This window comes from Mesocricetus auratus, unplaced genomic scaffold (genome assembly GCF_017639785.1).
Source record: "Mesocricetus auratus isolate SY011 unplaced genomic scaffold, BCM_Maur_2.0 Super-Scaffold_100024, whole genome shotgun sequence".
NCBI classification, from domain to species: Eukaryota; Metazoa; Chordata; class Mammalia; order Rodentia; family Cricetidae; genus Mesocricetus; species Mesocricetus auratus.
The window spans coordinates 5,397,945-5,416,134 of record NW_024429205.1 but is presented as its reverse complement, the minus strand read 5'-3'; the positions used below and the strand labels follow the sequence as shown (position 1 = coordinate 5,416,134).

Sequence of the window (18,190 nt, the reverse complement as noted above, 5' to 3'; positions counted from 1 at the left end):
TCTATGAAGTTGGTACACAAGTTATTGCCTAAGATAAGAGACAGGAGTTGAAGACAGAACAGAAGGTCTGGTTGCTAGAGATTAGAGAACACAAGGAGTTGGCTTGACACAGGTGAGCTTCTCAAGTTCACGATCCCACTCAGCAGCATGAATCAGAAGGAGCATCAACTAGACAGACACAAGGATGCTGCATTTCTTGTGGCATAGACAGACCAGGGTAGATAAGATTGGATTCAGGAGTCAGGAAAATGCAGTGACATCAAGAAACACCAGACATGAATCGATTCAGAAACAGACATACGTTTACTTACCCCAAAGGCGAGCTGTCTTGTTTTCGTATAGGTAAATGATGTCCATTTACTTTATGATGTATCAAGCCCCAGAGAATTCAACTTTTAGAAACAACTTTAGAACTGGATTAAAAAATAACTTCAATAACTGCATGGCCAGCCCTTTATTTCTCCTTCTTTGAAGAGAGAGAGAGAGAAATTGCATTTTCTCTTGAGTTCTAATGTTATGTGTTGAATTTGTTCTGGGCTCTGTAAATTGTGGACATTTCATCTTGCTGTGTCTTATGAACATGTAAAAGGTCCCTGTTGTACAAAAATAGATTTTAATAATGCTTGAATGCTGTTGCCATCCATGAGTATAAGTGCTAGAGCTCTGCAGGGAACAAAGAAATGGTCTTCTGGGTTGAGAATCCTCCTCTACTGGCAGAGAGCTGCACTAGATGACCTAATAGGTCCTTTCTAGCTCTAATTTCTGTGATTCGATGAAAATCATCACCCACCATAAGAAACAGATGTTGGCTGGAGAGACAATGGCTGTGAGGCTCCGTGCCCCCACCCAGCCAGCCCCCTTCAGAGCTGTAGCGACCACCTCTTTTGCACCCCCACCTCCCCGCTTGGTGGCAGCTGATGAGATATTTATAGACCTCTTCCTCCCACTGCCAATTATAATTATCAATATCTTTACTGATTAAAAAAACAGGAAGGGGGAGACATCATCAGGGTTGCGAAGTATATGTTAAGCCAAGCTTGGGTTGAACATGAAAATAGTTTCTTCTAGTTACAGACAAAAGAGAGGTGTGTCTGATGACGAGGTTGGCATGGAAGCTGCGCTCACACGGCCCTTAGGGAGACCTTTCCCCTTCCTTTACACACCTTCCCAGACAATGGGAGCCACAGACCTTCTGAGCAGCAGGCCTTGCGGATGCTGACAATGTGGCCTGTACTGTACCGGGCTAGAGTTCTGCTTTAGAACAATGAATAAAAGTGAAATCTTCCACAAGGCAACGCTGCGCTGTAATTGCTGTTTGGGGCTCACGCCTCCGCAGTTATCCAGCTCAGCATCTCATGCCCAGCTGCAGTGCAGCTTTTGCCAAATATAGATAAATGAAGTAAAAGTTATTGGCAGCCACTAGTTCTGTGTCCCTGTTTCAAGTTTATAGATTTCATAGGGATGGCATTACTCTTTCCCCGCGGCAGACGGTTGCTCTTCTGATGAGAGAACTTTCTCTGTGGGGCAATCCACGGGGTTCTTGACTTGTGATTCGTGTCGGTGAGGTCGATGGTTGACAGGAATGGACTTTGTGCTTGAGCTTTGGGGTCAGTGGATCATCTGGACAGGGAGGCAGTGCAGGCTCCCAACTCCATCCAGGTACTTTTTAATGTTACCCAGCTTTCAAGGAATGTTCGTGAAGAAGCTGGTAGCACATCTGAGCACGCTAACACTGTGAGAACCCCATGCTGGTGTGAGTTGTCTCTGCTTCCCTGCAGAAATGCTGTCACCCGAGAGAGCAATGTCTGTGTCTTGCATGCTGTATCAGGCTCTGCAATTTCCTGTTAGCTCTAAGAGCCATCATTTGGGGTATCTTCCCCCAAATGTGGGCTCTTAGAGCTAAGCCTGCTCCTGAGAGCTGGAGTTCAATCCTGCAGTTCCTGTCATCTTGTGAAGGGTGATGGCTCCTGCCTTCCTTTTGATTGCCTTTGGACCAGCATGAAGTTTAGCCTTTCCGAGGCAGATGGTCCCATGATCTGTTCTGATAGCTGAAGATAAACAGTAATTAGACGCCGTTTTTTGGCTGGTGTGAGTGGATGGACTTTGGGCTTTCACTTCATCCTAGACAAGGGAATGCCTCCTTTCCCAACTCTGTGTCCTCTGGGTGGGTCACTGCTTTTGGAGGAAGATGTTCTAGAATCTGTACAGTTGCAAGGTGGGTCTGAAAAATGACATGATTGGAAGGATCTTATAGCAGGTCAAAGTGAAATCCATCTACAAATACACAGATGTCCAAGTGTTTTGGATGTACTTGGCGAGGTTCTCAATGGCCCTATCCCTGTGGACTCTATTGCTACAGTATGGTCACTCTTTCCGTCTTTGCTTATTGAACCCTGTGTATATGGGATTGGAACAAAGTCATACACTCCTCTCTTCCCCTCTCCCTCTTTCTCTCTCCAATTCGTATTTTTCTCCCTGCTTAAATGATGACTATAATTCAGCAACGAGAAAATGATTAAAGTACTATAAGTGTATCATTTTCAATTCATAAAGCTTTGGAGGTTGCCTCTGTAGGAAATCCCTTTGGGAAAGACCATTCTCATCACACAGTTAATCTGGACACTCAGATGTACACCAGCTTTTCTGACTCTTGGTTGAAGGAGCCTGGGGAAGGGGCAGGCTTTGACTCTCAAGGTACAAACATTTCCCATGTAGCTCCTGCCCTTCCTAAAGTGACTGATGATAGCTACTTTTGATTTTTTTCCCTCCTGTGCTGAACATAGAGAGAAGATCTTTGGTACATATTCATTGAATTAGCAAAAGTAGTAACGATACGATCCAATTTTGAGAAACAGCACTAAAATAGAGAGAGGCTTTAGACAAAGTTGACCAAGGAAGCCTGGGTGCTTTACCCATTGCCTGGGCTCTGGAGGCATGTACCTTCTGAGCATGCGTGGCCAGGCTGGCTGGAAGAGCTCTTCCTGCTCAGCAACTGCCAGCATTGGAGCAGTTCTCAGCCTCTGGAGGTGAGCGCCGCTGGGAAATGGACTGACTGGAGGACACACACTCTTTGGGAATGGTGAGGAGCTGGGCTGTGGATCACAGCTGTGAACTGTGTCTGTAAGCCGGCGGGGACTGGCTGCTTGGATCTGCTCCACATTCCCTAGACCTGAGGGCGTGCTCCCTTCTCCCTTCCAGATGTAGGCACATCCGTAGTCTCTCAAACATGCTTGAGGAAAAAGAATAAAGGAGGCTGGAGCCAGACCTGCATAGGAGTCCTCATGTCTCTTACAAATACAAGGAATGGAGTCTGCGCCCTCCTGGATTGTTTATTTGGACTATGAAGAAAACCTCTCTAGAGGGGAGAGCCCCTAAAAGTTCTGCTCTGATTGCTTTTGATGAATTCTGATCAGCCGCTGTCCTGGACCTCATAGCCTGGCTGTGTCACAGCTGAGTCCGGGGCATGTCCTATCTAGCTGAGTGTCAGATCTGAGCAGACAAAGCAGTAGAAAGGCCCTGGGTTGGTAATGTTCACTTGACTTCAAATGGGTATCTCAAGAAATAAGGTGGATAGACCCCAGGGAAGGACTGAACTTGGGCTTCCACACGAATTTATATGCACATATGTGCTTGTGAACCCTCATTCACATGCATCTGCATGACCTGTGCACATGAGAACACGCACCATCCACACACACAAAGCCATACTTTACTAAGTCCATTTAGGCTCATTGGTGGTTATCCCGTCCTCCCTCCCTAGAAAGATTGAGGTAAAGTTCACAGAACTTCACATTGCTGTTAGCCATTTTCAAAGCGTACAGCCCAGTGGCATTTAGCACATTCACAGTGTTAGGTAACAAGCCCTGTCTAGTTTAGTGCTCTTCCATCACCCAAGAAGGAACCTGTTAGGTAGGCCCTCCTCTCCCGCCCCACAGCCACTCAGACTGCTCTCTGCATTTGCATCTCCCGGTGTCAGTGCTGGGAATTCCGTTCAGAGCTTTTATTTCATCTACAAAGTGGATTGAATCTTTGTGCCAGACACTATTCTAAGAATTTAGTATACATCAAGCCGTTTACTCCTCCCAGCTTACAAATGCTGTGAAGGAGTTACTATTTTGGTTCCTAATTCACAGGTGAAGTAGCTGAGGAGGACGCCTTGGAGACTTTCGATCATAGTTAGACTAGAAATCCAACCTCTGCTGGAACCATCTATGCTCTGTAGCTTACTAAGGGTTTTCCTTTGAATGCACACCACCTTCCTCCCCTGCTCCCCTCCTCCCCTGCTGCCCTTTCTATGAGCAGGACTGTACAGCAGCACTGCCTCTTTCTGTACAGACCACACAAGCCTGTCCGTTTCTCACCTTCTGGTTAGATCTTTAGCTCCAGGGAGCCTTGGGCAACTGAAGACAATATTGACATCTGTGTTGCAGTTTTGTGTAACTGTCTCAGAATGACCAAAAGCATGGCTATCCCTTTTTGGATCAGAGTCTTCTGGGCTCGATGCTAACCTCTTCAGACACAGTTGAGGTAAGAAGGCCAAGATGTTGCCCAAATTCCTTTAGCCATCAAGCAAAACTGGAAATTTCATTAGTCAGCAAAACCTGAAGTTCTTCACCAAACAGCCATGCGCTTGCTGAACTTCATAAAGAGAGCTTGTTTTCCTCTGAGAGCTTGAGGTAAGATAGAAAAAAAAATGGTTACCAGGAAACAAGCGAGATTCCCCAAGTCTGAAGATGAGAATATGTATGTGCATATTTACATGACATTTAAAGGGAAAAACCACAAGGGACACAGTTACAGATCTTACTCTATTTGCAGTCGTGGAATTGAGCAGCCCCCCATTCTCAATCTAGAAGGAGCATTCCGAGGAGTGAGCTGGGAAGCTTTATGTCATCGACAAGAAAGGGTCAGGGAAACGGAATCAGAATGCAGGATGGAGACGTTGTGAAATCTCTTTCCTGTGGTGGTTGCACTGAAGGGCTGTCTCATCTCTCAGGCACTTGGCTAGTCTCCCTCTTTCTCGGCTGATTTTACAGAAGGTTGGGGGAACTGCTGGGTGTGGTGAGCCACATGCCACTGTGGGGCCCAGGACAGGGACTCTGTCCAGGCCAATGGCCTGCTGTGACACATCTGCCGTTTTTAGTTTCTACAAAATAGGCATACATGCTTCCTAGGAATAAAGGGGTATAGTTCTAAGTTTCAGGATCCTAAAAGGTCATCGTTTTGGCCTCTAAAATGAACATGTTTTGTTCTCAACAAACCAAGATTAGCATTTTAAAGGCTGTAAGGAATCATCAAAAATCATCAGAGGTGTGGGCAAGGTTTGGGCTTCTGAAGTAAACAGGTGGATATTTGTAGAGCCTTTTAGCCACATGCTAACTCAGGAGCCTACATTCCTGTGGGCTTCCCTGGCACACTGCTGGTTGTAATCACAGTGTGTGTTCACATTATTCAATCATCAAGGTCCCTTCCCAAGTGTTCTCTCTCTCTCTCTCTCTCTCTCTCTCTCTCTCTCTCTCTCTCTCTCTCTCTCTCTCTCTCTCTCTCTCTGTGCCTTGAAACTGAAATCCTTCTGTTTCAGCATCCCAAATTCTGGTATTATGGCAAGCAATACCATGTCTAGCTCAAATCTTCTCCTTACTGTTTGTATCCCCCTTCTACTTGGATAAAGGAGACCCGGCCAACTTGCTGTCTCTTGCTGGAATCTCTGTTTAGTCTCCATGGAGAGGTTGGAGTCGAGTCCTGTCAGTCTCTCTGTGTCCCAGCTGTCTCCAGCCAGTTCTGGCTGGTGAGGATGGAGGGTGGATTCAGAGAATGTGATCTCAGAATGACTCAGACTCCAGTGAACTCTGAAGCCACAAGCTTCGCTAGGTGCTCAGGTTTGCACTGCAGAGGAGAGAAAACACTAGGTAGGCAGTCATGTCTCTCTCTGGTTCTCAGCGCTTCTCTCCTCATTGTAATGAGAAGTTGAGAGGCAAAATTCCATATTCCATCTCAGAGGAATGTGGTTCATGTTTTTAGTTAAAGCACACATTATTTCAGTAAAATATTCTGCGCGACCCAAAAATAGCAGTTCCCACATTTAGACATACCGTGCTAACATGGAGCTTGGTCCCTTCAGCTGGTAGGCTCCACAGTGCTCCTATGGACTTCTGTCTTCACTTTGGGTACCATCATAAGTCCTCTAGCAGACTTAACTGCCCAAGTGATGGATGTGACATAAGACTACAAATGTAGGAAGAGGATATTTGAATCAGGAGTCTAGATATCCAGGTCTCCCACACCTCTTCCTAGAAGGAAAATGTACCTTAGTCAAATGAGAAAGGCCCCTGAAACATGGGCTATATAGCAGGTATGGGAAAAATTCTGTGACTACTTCCTCCTGAAGACAGGACTGGCCCAAGTAAGACTAAGACGATGTTAGCTTGGAGTGACTTGTGTGTGCCGGGTTTTGATGCAAAGTCTTCTGAAGGGGGATGTTAGGATGTTCACCTAGGGTAGGCAGGGGTTCAAAGGGGGTCGCCTATGTAACTCACTTGACTAGGGAATCGAGGGTAGTGAAACTGTATATTGTCTAAAGAGCACACTTGACATTATACACATGTTAACCCCATGGCATCTTCATTTTCCAGATGAGCTCATCAAGAACTAAAAAGCTTATGTAGCTTTGAGGACAGTAAGTGGTAAAAAGCAGAGCTGACCTCCATCTATCTTGTTCCAAGGCCTTGATCTTTTCACCCCTGTCTGGGTCTGCAGCCAGCTGTGTTCTGAGAACTCTACTGTTTGTTCCTGGCCCATTCTGTGTCCAGCATGTTAATAGGGACCATGGCGTTTCTGGATCAGCATAGCTCATTTTCATTTGGATGCAAAGAAAAAATGACCAGAAGGAAACAACTTGGGGGCTGATCAATAATTGACCTGGACACTCTACTTTTCCTCCAACAAGTCCCAGATAGAGCACATAACAGACTACCAATGAAGTGCAGGGACTGGTTTAACCCCTTGCATCCAGATCTTTAGACTTAGTGTTTTATTCGTTTTGATGAATTCCCAATTATCTCGGTGGTTGTCTTTTTTCTTTTGGTCCATATACGTGTACTCATGCATACATGTTCAAGTGTATGGGGTTCATGTGTGTGTGTCTAGAGGTCAATGATATCATGTATCTTCCTTGCTGTTTTCCACCCCCTACTTTGAGAGAGGGTCTCTCCCTGAGGATGGCGTGCAGCTGTGCTGCCTGGCCAGCAAGCCCCTAAGGATCCTTGTGCATCTGCCTCCCAGTATCACGATCATGGCATGTTTTCTCATGCGTGTCACTCATGTCAGGGCTTGGGATTGAACTCTTGTCTTCACACCCCAGCAGCCACCAGCTAAGCCACCTTCCCTGCCTAGTTGTCTTGTGATTCTCTTTGTGGGTGGGTACATGGCTCTGTGATACTAGGGAAATCATAGATCCCCCTTACCCAAGCCTTATTAGTTGAAAAGTAAAAAAAGGAAAAGACTAGTTTCAGCCCTGGCTGGTAACTCAAGTGTTCAGTTCTGCAGTGAACTTGGTGGACAGAGATCCCAGCTCTGTCTGTGAATAACTAGCAAGGTCACTTACTTAAATGTAGACAGACCTAAATTATCTTGGTTTGGCCCTGATGTGTTTCTATCTTGTGCTGTATCTCCTTCTGCCATCTCATGCCCCACCATCTCTCCTCTGGCCAAAGACTTAACAAAAAAAATTATGGGCTTCTTTCCTTCCCATCACAGCAGGAGGGTTGAAGGGTCTAAGAAGATTCTCTGTCCTTTCTCTGATGTGATCCAACACAAATTTTTAAATAAACATGACATGCAAAATATCAGAGCATCTTTTCGCGGCAGTGCTTCCACAGCCATTGGGTGTTTTAACATCTTTAAATGAAGCTTAAGCAACATCAGTCTCCACACCAAATAAGGAGCCGGCATTCAGGCGGTTGTGCACACACCGAGTCTTCCTTCTAATCCACCCGTGCCCCCACTCCCTTTATTAGAAAACACTTGAAACTTATCATGTGCAGCAGATGGGAGTAGAAAATGCAACTTGAAGACAGTTATATAAATATATCCTTGATGTCTGTTTTGCTTTTCAATTTGCAATGAAAAGTACAAAGGTAGCTAGGCGAGCCAGCAAGGCCTCCTGTGTCTCCTGATATCCATTCCAGATGTTGGCTAGACTTCGTGGAGCCAGGCTTATGGCATTGGGGCTGGAGCCATGTCTCCTCCTCCAGGTGGGATAGCTCATGCTGCTTCCCCCACAGGCTCCCAGCCTTGTCCAAACACACTAACCTCCAGCACCTCTGCTGACCCTGCTTTACCTACCTCTAATCCCTTGCTCTCTGGTGGGTCCCAGATATGAGCACAGTATGTACGTTGTGTTATTGCTTATCACATGGCCTATCCCAAGTGAGAAACTTAAGAAGGGAGAAAAAGTAAATAGAAAGAAACAAGGGGGGGCTGCAGACTCCAGTCTTCACCAATGTCTTTTGCAGCCATGTGTGGCTTTTTTTTTTGCAATACCTTTGGAGCTCTAGAGTCTGGGGTGCCTTTTGACCCCCGAGCCTGCCAGAGTGCTAATGGCAGCCCTCAGTTTGTACATGCGTGTAAAGGATTTTACACTATAATATGCTAACTTCCTGATTAAACACTACTAAGCACAGAAGGGCATCATAAATCTTGCAGGCGCCGACTTCATTTATCTGAATGTTCCTCACTGTCTACAGACAGTAAACAAATGGCTGGCGCATTTATTACAATCTACAGGGACTCCAGAAGGGTGCTATTAATACCTCATGCCCCAGCTCCTCTCCCTTAGTCAGAGAGACACTGTGTGTCTCTGAGGGTCCTGGGCGGGCTCTGGAGGCATTTGCTGGAAGATGCTGAAATAAAAGGTCATGGGGTGAGGCCAACTTCATGCTAGGGGGAGTTCCCAACAAGGAGTGGCCTGGCCAATGGGCTTTCTGGATGGCACAGCACTGTAGAATGTCTTGTAACTTTAAGTAAATAAATAGAAACACAAAGTCCTAGGGAAACTGCTCGGATGGTAGACTTGGTGAGAATCTGTATCTCTCTGGTGCCACTCAAATTCAGAAATGGACTGCCCTGCCTGGGGCATTGCCTGCATGAAGGCGCTTGCTTACGCCTCTCTGTTAGCATCAATATGCAAACATGGGGCATTGGCCAGCTTTCCCTTCTGCCTTACAAACAACACCCCTCTTCGGATACAGCTGGGTTTAAGTAAATACGCATGTGGAGGGGAGGAGCGGGGCAAGCATGTCTAGCAGAGTGCCTACCATGGGTGTTCTTACTGCACTTCGGAAATACAGAACTCAACAGGAGGAGGCGCTGTCTGAGAGGCCTTTGATCGAGACAGCCCGGAGCAATCCAACATCTTAGAAGCTGACAGGCTGAGTCAGGGCTCATTTGGGTCTACATCCTGCGTAGAAGGAGCATCCCACACCCCAGGGGGCAAATAAAGAAAGCATAGCCCTTCTAGGCACCTTCCCTCCTGTTCTCCATGGCCCCATCTATAGACATGGCCTATGATGTGATTGTGCCCCATTTGCATTTAAGAAACAGGTTTAAATACTCATGGTGACCTATTTAATATCACATAAATAGTGTTGTGAGGGAAACAGGATAAACCCATGTGGTTTTGATTCTATAGTCTTTGATTAGACATAGTTCTGTGAAGAAAGCTAGTAGCCCAGGATGACCCTGGTGACTCGCCTCTGTCCCATGTATTATGCCTGCTAGAAAGCCACTTAAACCCAGCCATGGCCCATTGCCTTCAGCTCTCATGAAAGGGCTGAACATTCACCTGTGATTACAGAGCCTGTATTTAAACTCTATTGTTGCAATTCAAATGGGTAAAGAGTCCCACAGATTCACGTCAACACCAGGTTTTCAACAAATGGTGATTGTTTTGAGGAAGCTGTGTAACCCTTAGAAAGTAAAGCCTTGCTAGTCTGAGGGTGGTGCTGATGGGTTATAGACCAACTCTACTTCCTGCCTGGACTTTGTTTCCACATCAATGCCGCCCATCCAACAGCTACCTTATGATCCTACCACCTACTGTCATTCCTTCTCTGCCATGATGGACCGGATCCCCTAGATCTAGGAGCCGAAATGTTCCTTTTCTTGCTGCTGTCAGGAACTGGGTCACAGTTTTAACAAAAATAGCAAGTACAGCCACTCTCTAGGGTGCTTACCCCAGGGTTGTAGTGGTATAAAGCAAGAGACCAAAACATCATTTGGCATGGTAACAGAAATGCTTGTTGTCCATCTCTTGCCTCGGGATTGGCAAGGAGATATTCTCAGGTAAATGTCTAATTGCAATGGGACTTCCAAAAAGGGAAAACCATCAAGGGCAATTCAAACATAATGGTAGTAGGGGCTTACTGGGTTCAGCTCGGCATGGCAGCCAGAGAAGGGGTGGACAAGCTGCCCCTGACTGTGACTCAACTTGTTCTCGGCTATGGGAACAATGAGTGGCAAGTGGCTTTAAAATTTGTTTTTCAAGTGAAACATCACTACAAAGTACACAAGGACCCCACTCAGTCTGGGATCTATGGCCTGGGAACATTCGGAGGCTTCCGTTATGGTACCTGCAACCTTGTTCTTCCAAGTGCATTCTTCAGACAGAGGTGTTAAAAGGAAAAGGCCAGTGTAGGAGAGGCGTGGGCAAGCAATGCATGAGCATAGCCCCTCCCACAGGACTCTGAGGGTCCTTAAATCCCACATTTATTTCCACAAGGAGCCTGACCAGCTTGAAGACAAGAGTCCCAAGAGCCGCAGTGGTAAACAAAACCTAAGGATCTCACAGAAGGGAGGAACAGGCTCTCCAGAGGTAGAAAAGGTGAAAGGAAGAGGCTGGACACAGCAGGAACGTGTTCTGGGAGGTTCTGGAGCACAGGAAGACACCTACAGTCTATAGCTCAAGATTCCTTTTCAAAACCACTTGAAGGAAGATGCAAGCTTCCCATCTTTAAAAATAATACCTGAGGAGACAGCGATGTTTGGATTATTATGTCACTCCTCAGATAGCTGAAAAAAAAAAAGACATGTGTCATTTAAAAAAGAATTTTATGTGGCTGTGGTGGCTTAGTTCTGTAATCCCAGCCCCAGGGAATCTGAAGCCAGCTTGGGATACATAATGAGTGAGCTGAAGGCCATGTTGGAATAGAGTGACACACCCTCTCCCAGGCAAACCTCAAATCAGCAATAAGTACAAAACAAGCAAAGCATCAGCCGAAAATAATTTTTAACAGAAAAGACATCTCTACCGATTAAACTCTAAGAGCAGAGGCAGTGGTTGTAAGTTGCCGATGTTAGGTCTGGCGGGATAAATATGGGCCAAAGACAAAGGTGTCCTGAGATGTCCCCCCAACTTCAATTTGCATCTCCTGTGGTCAGTAACCCTTTACTTTTACACAGTGGTAGTTATAGCAAAGTGGGAGGCCTGTATTATCTCTGGCAGGTGTCTTGGAAGTGCCAACAGCAGTGACTGGCTTTGGGAAGCCCAAGCCATCCATCTCCCTGTCAGTTCCCCAGGTTCATCCTGGGACGTGTGATGTTTGTGGAGGAGAAATTCTCAGCAGACTAGTATATCAGCCAAGCCACACTGCACTGAGATTCAAGGCCTCCAGCAAGTCTCAATTAATTCAAGTGCTCCTGAGAAGGGACAGGCCTGGACAAGACCTAGGATACCCAGCTAGGGCTAAACCAGGTTTATGTAGGGTCAGTGTTGCATTAATTCAGACATTCCTGGTTTCTGTCATCCACTGAGAACTGTGTTCAATGTCTTGAGACATTCTCTCTGCCCCCCCAAATGTTTTCGTTTTCATCTTGAGACTAAGTAGACCTGACTGACTTCAAACTTGTGGAGAACCACCTACTTCTTCTCCCTCCTAAGTGCTGGGATGAAAAGCATTGCCATAACACCTGGTGGAAACTCAATGGATGTGAATATATTTATTTACTCCTGAATATCTGCATCAGCTCACTGTTCTGGTCTTTGTGGAGCTCAGAAATAGGTAGACACACAGGCACTGAGCATGTGACCACAAGTGCAGATGGCTGGATCCTGGGTTAGAGTGTTGAACTAGACAGACCTGGTTCTTTTGGAAGTCCCCACCTTCAAGGAGGGAGGCGATGGCTCAGGTAACATAGAATGGGGTTGCAAGTTACAATGAAGCCTGGCATTTTTGGGAGTGGATGGGAGGATGGAGATGGGCTTACAGAAACCAGAGATTTCTATTTTTCAGAGAACTGTCAAGAAACTGATAAGTAGAACAAGCATTCACTCACTGTACAGAGGAAGGGTTTCCAGGCTCAGGGAGGATCTCCATGTGCCCAGCAAAAGAGTAATGAATGATTGCTTTGACTCTGGGGTGTGAGGGTTCAGTGGTAAAAGCAATCCTTGGGGTGTATGTAACTGGTATTCTCCAAGCCCTGGGTCTCTGGGAAGTACTAGTGCCATACAAGAGCACTTCCTGGCTCATCATATCTTGCTGAGAGCTCTGTGAAACCATAAAGCCCAAACACAAGGACACCTGACCTGCCTAGCCTCATCAGGGAGGAAGCCCAAACATCATGCTGGGTCTTCATTCCCCCCTTGGAAGCTGGTTTCATGTGGGATGTGTGTGCAGACTTTGTTCTGGAAAGAGAAACTGTCTGTGTATATTTTAAAACAGAATATGTGAAATATTTTGAGAGTTACACACATAATAAAAATCTATTTAAAATATTTCATTTTTTTAAATGCATGCACACATATTCCAGAACAAAAGTCTTAAGAAGTAAACAACCTTGCAATAGAGCATGGTTTTCCCTGCCCTGGGCTAATCTTGGAGGCAAGCCCTGTGTGTTTTGTACACAGTGTGACGGTCAGTCCCATGCCTGGTGTCCATTTCTTTTCTCCTAACTCTAGCTATGACAACTAACAGTGTCATCAATACTGTTACTTAGGAGGAGAGCCACCCCTGCTTGAAAACCCATACATTAATGGCATAGTCTAATTATTCTATATCATTCTATATTACAGTCTGTTTACTTTTTCTTAAAAGTAAAGCTGGCATTGATATACTTGATTTCCTGATAAGCTAACCCATTTAGGCTTGGCATTGGAGAAATAATGTTATGGTGGGATTAGTAGGGTATTTTATAACAAAGGGTAGGTGGAAAATGTTGGGAAATAAAAATAAAATACTTGGGGTGGGCCTTTCTTCACGTGAAGATGGTGGACTCTTGAGAGGTCTAGTTCTCTGTTCAGGGATGGTTTTGCTTTCTGGCTCCCTAGCAGTAAGCAAGGTCCTAAGCCCGGTTCTGTCTCCCTCTAGCTTGGAAATCCAGTGCTTCCAGGATGAGAAAAGCAAAAATGAAGTCAGAAGGACAGGTAAGAGGCCCACCTTTAGTTCGGATCCCAAAGGTCCAACCCCCTGCTACCCCTTCCTGCCCCACCTCAACCCCCACCTCGGGTGGATATCCACTGCTCAGGTGTGGGGCACTCCAGTCAGAAGAACAGGTACGCGGCCCTCCTGCCCTTGGAATCTTCCCACACCTTCAGTTTAGATCCCAAATACCCTTCCGGCCCCCACCTTGGGTGGATATTCACTGCTGAGGTGCAGGTCATGCCAGTCAGGAAAATAGATAGGCAAACTCAGGCAGAGACAGGCTTCTGGACAGGACACCACACCACTGTGAGAAGTCCAGATAGGCAACCCACCAATGGACCTCCTCTACTCTCTCAGTGCACCCCTGACATTATCCTCACTCCCCAACTCAGGCAGAGAACCCCTGCTGGACCAGAGTTTATGCAGGCTGTCAGAACTCCAGGCCACAAAAACCAAAGACAAAACACCCATCCAACAAAGACAAAATTAGAAATTGGCACCTAGACCTAAAATAATCCAAAATCTAGATGACAGTGTAAGAACACAATCAACAACATCAGGGCATATGACTCTACCAGATCCCACCTCTGCTACTATAGTAAGTCCTGAATATTCTAGCACAGCTGAAGTACAAGGAAACAACTTTAAAACCAACTTGATGAAAGAGGTCCATAAAGAGAAAATGAATAAATCCCTTGAAGAAAGCCAAGAAAAGACTAACAGTTGAAGGAAACAAAATTTTACAAGACTTGAAAATGGAAATAAAAGCAATAAAGAAAACACTAAGAGAGAATTATGGAAATATCACCAACAGAATACAAGATTGTAGAAGAGAATCTCAGGTGTTAAAGATATGATAGAAGAGATAGATACACTGGTCAAAGAAAATGTTAAATCTAAAAAATTCCTGACACACAACATCTAGGAAATCTGGGACAACATGAAAAGACCCAACCTAAGAATAGGAATAGAAGAAGAGTCCTAGTGATACTCTAAACAAAATCATAAAAGAAAATTTTCCTAACCTAAAGAAGGACATGCCTTCAAAGGTACAAGAAGCTTAAAGGACACCAAAATAGATTGAACTAGAAAAGAAAATCCCCTTGCCACATAATAAAACACTAAACATACAGTACAAAGAAATAATGTTAAAAGCTTCTAGGGAAAAAGGCCAAGTAACACATGGAGGTGGTCTCTATTAGAAATACAACCGAGTTCTCAATGGAGACTCTAAGAGACCACAGATGCCAGCCAAGACTAATACACCCAGCAAAACTGTCAACCACCATAGATGAAGAAAACAAGATATTCCATGATAAAGTGAATTTAAACAATATATATCCACAGACTCAGCCCTACAGATGATACTAGAAGGAAAACTCTAACCCAAGGAGGCTAACTACATCCATGAAAACAGGAAATAATCTCACTCCAGCAAAACCAAAAGGAGTATACATATGTCACCACCAAAATAACAGGAATTAACAATCATTGGCCATTGATATGTCTCAATATCAGTGGACTTAATTCCCCAATAAAAAGACACAGGCTGACAGAATAGACTCAAAAACAGGATTCAACCTTCTCCTGAAGTCAGGAAACATGCCTCAACATCAAGGATAGAGTAATGGGCTGGAGAAAGATTTTCTAAGCAAATGAACCCCAGAAGCAAGCTGGTGTAGCTATTCTAATATCTTACAAAATAGACTTCAAACCAAAAATTAATTAAAATAGATAGGGAAGTATAGTTCATATTCAAAGGAAAAATCCACCAACATGACATTTGAATTAACATCTATGCCCTAAACACAAGGGCACCCACCTTTGTAAAAGAAACAGTACTAAAGCTTGAATCACACACTGACCCTCACATCTTTATAGTGGAGACTTCAATACCCCACTCTCACCAATGGACAGGTCATCCAAATGAAAACTAAACAGAGAAATAATGGAGCTAATAGACTTTTTGAATGAAAGGGACATAAATACCTGCAGAACACTTCACTCAAACACAAAAGAATATATCTTCTTTTCATCACCTCATGGAACCTTTTCTAAAATTGACCATACACTCAGTCACAAACTAGTGACTTAACAGCACACACAAGAGCCCTAGAACAAAAAGAAGCAAACAACCAAGAGGAGTCGATGACAGGAAATAAACTGAGGATTGAGATCCATAAAATAGAAACAAAGAGAATACAAAAATAAATCAGTAAAAAAGAGATATTTTTAATTTGAGAAAATCAACAAGATAGACATACCCTTATCCAAACTAAAAGGCAGAGAGACAATTTCAAATTTAAAAAAATCAGAAATAAAAGGGGGATATAACAGGGATACAAGGGATATTATCTAGACACAATAAAGCATTTTACAACAAGCCTATAGCCCACATCAAACTAACTGGAGAGAAACTAAAAGCAATTCCACTAAAATCAGGCATGAGATAAGGCTGTCGACTCTATCCATCTCTCTCCAATATTGTACTTTGAGTTCTAGTTAGAGCAACAAGACAACATAAGGACATCAAGGAGATGCAAACTGGAAAGGAGGAAGTCAAAAGTGTTGCTATTTGCAGATGATAAAATAGTATACATAAGTGATCCCAAAAACCCAGGGAACTTTTATAGTTGATAAACACCTTTAGTAAAGTAGCTGGATACAAGATTGCCTAAGAAAATAAAAATCAATAACCTTCCTATATAAAAATGATAAACGGGCTGAGAATAAGATCAGGGAAGCATCACCCTTCACAATAGTCACATATATAAAATATCTTGGGGATAATTCTAGCCAAGCAAGTGAAAGACTCGTGTGACAATAACTTCAAGTCTTTGAAGAAAGAAACTAACGAAGGTATTAGATGGAAAGGTCTTCCATGCTCAGTGATCAGTAGGATTAACACGGTAAAAAATCATCATCCTACCAAAATCAATCTATAGATTCAACACAATCCCCATCAGAATTCCAATACAACTCTTTAAAGATATTTAAAGTACAAATTCATACAGAAAAACAAAAAAAATCAAGATAGCTAAAACAATCCTGTACAATAAAAGAACTTCCTGAGGTATCACCACTACTGATTTCAAGCTATACTACATAACTATAGTAATAAAAACTGTATGGTATTGGCATAAAGACAGACAGGTTGATTGATGGACTAGAACTGAAGACCCAGACATGTGGATGCCTGAATTTTCATAAGAAGCCAGAAGTATACAATGGAAAAAAAGAAAGTATCTTCAAGAAATAGTGCTGGTCCAGCTGGATTTCAACATGTAGAAGAACACAAATAGATCTATATCTATCACCCTGCACAAAACTCAAGTCCAAGTGCATCAAAGACTTCAACATAGAACCAGATACACTGAACCTGATAGAATATAAAGTGGGGAATAGCCTTGAACACATTGGCATGGAAGACAACTTCCTGAACAGAACACTGATAGCACTGGCACTAAGATCAACACTTAGTAAATGGAATCTCATGAAACGGAAAAGCTTCTGTAAGGCAAAGGACACCATCAATAGAACAAAATGGCAACCTACAGACTGGGAACATATTTTCACCAAGTCCAAATCTGACAGAGGGCTACTTTCCAACATACGTGAACTCAAGAAACTAGGCATCAACAAACTAAATAATCCAATTAAAAATGGGGTACAGATCTAAACAGATTATCAAAGAAATGTTCAACATCCTTAGCTATCAGGGAGATACAAGTCAAAACGACTTTGATATTCCATCTTATATGTGTCAGAATGGCTAAGATCAAAAGCATAAGTGACAGCTCATGTTGGCAAGGGTGTGGAACAAGGGGTGTAGCCCTCCATTATTGTGGAAGTGCAAATTTTACAGCCACTTTGGAAATTAGTATGCAGGTTTCTCAGAAAATTGGGTGTTTACCCAATAGTACTTCTGGGTGTATACGTAAAGGACACTCTATCTCAAGGATACTTACTTGCTCAACCAAGTTCATAGTAGTTTTATTCATAATAGCTAGAAACTAGAAACTTAGATGTCCTTCAACCAAAGAATGGATAAAGAAAATGTGGTACATTTACATAATGGAGTTATTACTTAGCTGTTAAAAGTGACATCATGAAATTTTCAGACAAATGGATGGAACTAGAAAAACTATCACCCTGCATGAGGTAACTCAGACACAGAAAGACAAACATGGTGTGTACTCACTTGTAAGTAAGGGATAACCAGAGAGGCTAGGTAACAAGGTGGCTGGGGGGGCATGTGGATCTCCCTGGGAAGAGGATAGAGTAGGCTTTGCAGGTGAACTCGGGCCTGGGTGGGAAGGGACCAGGAGGGATCAGATGGGAAGGAAAGGGATGGAGGGAGATTGTAGTGGGACAGACAATTGAATATTTTGGGGACGAGGTAGAAACCTACAGCAATGGAAACTCCCTGGAATCTTTGAGGGTAGCCCTAGTAAAGACTGTTAATGACGGGGCATAAGGATCTGGAACCAGCCATCTTCTGTAAACAGGCAAGACATTCAGTGGAGGGACTGTGACACCAACCCAGCCACAACACCTTTGACCTACAATCTGTCCTGGGGTAAGAGTGGCTCAGAGTTTGTGCGAGTGGTCAACAAATGACTGGCCTAATTTGAGACCCATGCCTGACACTGCCTGGAGGGCCAGGAACCAGAGGTCAGAGAGTCCTAGTATAGAACCATAACAACAAAAAGTCAATGAAATGATTCCTGATGATAGTCTGTTATACTCACGGATAGGTGCCTCGCCTCACTGTC

The 18,190-nt window shown here is 44.1% G+C and overlaps 1 long non-coding RNA gene across 2 annotated transcripts in view; it reads right to left on the bottom strand.

The window, feature by feature from the left end:
* Positions 1–281: 281 nt before the first annotated feature.
* Positions 282–18,190, bottom strand: part of LOC121133790 — a 64,410-nt gene continuing 46,501 nt past the window's right edge. Inside the window, exons 2-6 of one of the 2 annotated variants that reach the window (XR_005870775.1) lie at positions 6,093–6,225; positions 5,642–5,886; positions 4,362–4,670; positions 2,941–3,229; positions 282–2,221 (exon numbers count right to left, since the gene is read on the bottom strand). This is a non-coding gene — a long non-coding RNA (uncharacterized LOC121133790). The remainder of the gene's footprint in view (positions 2,222–2,940; positions 3,230–4,361; positions 4,671–5,641; positions 5,887–6,092; positions 6,226–18,190) is intronic. The other variant, XR_005870774.1, reaches the window with a different exon arrangement.